Below are 1,597 nucleotides of genomic sequence, written 5' to 3'. Positions count from 1 at the left end.
ACTTTAGCCGCTAGACCACGCCGCCGGGCCCCACAACTTTGTTTTTAAACACTTCTTACAGAAGAGTGAGAATCAGGCTCAAATTAATAAAAAAAAATGCGGCACCTTGGCCAAGTGGTGATGAATTTATTAGAGTACCTGTATCACAAACCAGCCTTACCTTCTCAATGTAATCTCTTTGGATATTTCTCTCAATAATTTTAAAATTGTCTTTATTTATTTGAGAGATGATGGGGCCTTGAGGGTTGAGCAGAGGTATCTTCCATCTGCTGATTCACTTCCCAAATGCCTACAAAACGACTGCAAATGCACTGAACTGAAACCGGGAGCCAGGAAGTCAATTCAAATCTCCCATGTAAGTGGCAGGAACTCAGCTGCTTAAACGATCCCTGCAGGCTCCCAGGGTCCACATCAGCGCAAAACTGGAGTCAGGAGCTGGAACTAAGTATCAAACTCAAGCACTCCAGTGTTTAAGGTCTCCGTTGGACCTAGAGTTGGGCAGCTGCATGTACAACCCTAGGTTACATATATTTACCAGTTTTTACGGATAACTCTGTCTCCTCATTTAAAAATTATAGAGAGATCAAATTGTAGCATTAACCTTAATATTGGCAGAATTGTTTCCCTGAAGATGTTTTGCTGATTTTAACAGTAAAAAGTAACATAATACACTCTGTCTTATTAGAAATCATATTTTGGGCCCAGCTTGATGACTCAGTCACTAATTCCAAGCTTTGCACAAGCTAGGATCTCATATGGGTGCTAGTTCATGTCCTGGTTGCTCTACTTCCCAGCTCTCTGCTTATGGTCTGGGAAAGCAGTAGAGGATGGACCCAAACCTTGCAATCCTGAAACCTTGTGGGAGACTCAGAAGAAACTCCCGGCTCCTGGCTTCAGTTTGGCTTAGCTCCAGTTGTTGCAACCACTTAGGAAGAGAACCAGCAGATGAAAGATTTTTCTCTTTGTCTCTCCTCTCTGTAAATCTGCCTTTACAATAAAAATTTTTAAATTTTTAAAATATATATGTTTTCCAATAGTAGTCAATTTCAGGCTATGAAGAACTTCCACATTAATTATCTCATGATATTCACACATGAACTCCAGGAAATAACACAGCCTGAAAATGCAAGAATGTATACATCAAATTCTTTCTCCTTGTTCAGTGAATTAACAGGTGAAGGAAAAGGTACTACCTTTCCCAGCAAAGTTCCAAGGAAATGTCACACGCAGAAACTAATTTTGCATTAAGTAAAAAAAAACTGAAGAATTTTTAGAGTTTGTGTTATTTGGAAGAGATGTTGGCTACTACAGAGAAAGAGGGAGAAGGCAAGAGACAGAGATATCTTCTGTTCGCTGGTTTATTCCCCAAACGACTGCAACAGCCGGAACTGAGTCTGTCTGAAGCCAGGAGCCTCCTCCAGGTCACCCACACACCTGAGCCATCCTCTGCTGCTTTCCCAGCTCTGTAAGCAGGGAGCTGGATGGGAAGTGGAGCAGCCAGGACTTGAAGCGACAGCCAGATGGGATACTGGTGCCAGAGACAGATTCTCAGCTAACCACACCATGGGGCCAGCCCCAATGTGTCTTTATTTGTAGG

This window comes from Ochotona princeps, chromosome 2, assembly GCF_030435755.1.
Source record: "Ochotona princeps isolate mOchPri1 chromosome 2, mOchPri1.hap1, whole genome shotgun sequence".
Taxonomy (NCBI): Eukaryota; Metazoa; Chordata; class Mammalia; order Lagomorpha; family Ochotonidae; genus Ochotona; species Ochotona princeps.
The sequence above is the reverse complement of the archived record's forward strand: the minus strand, read 5'-3'. Positions refer to the sequence as shown.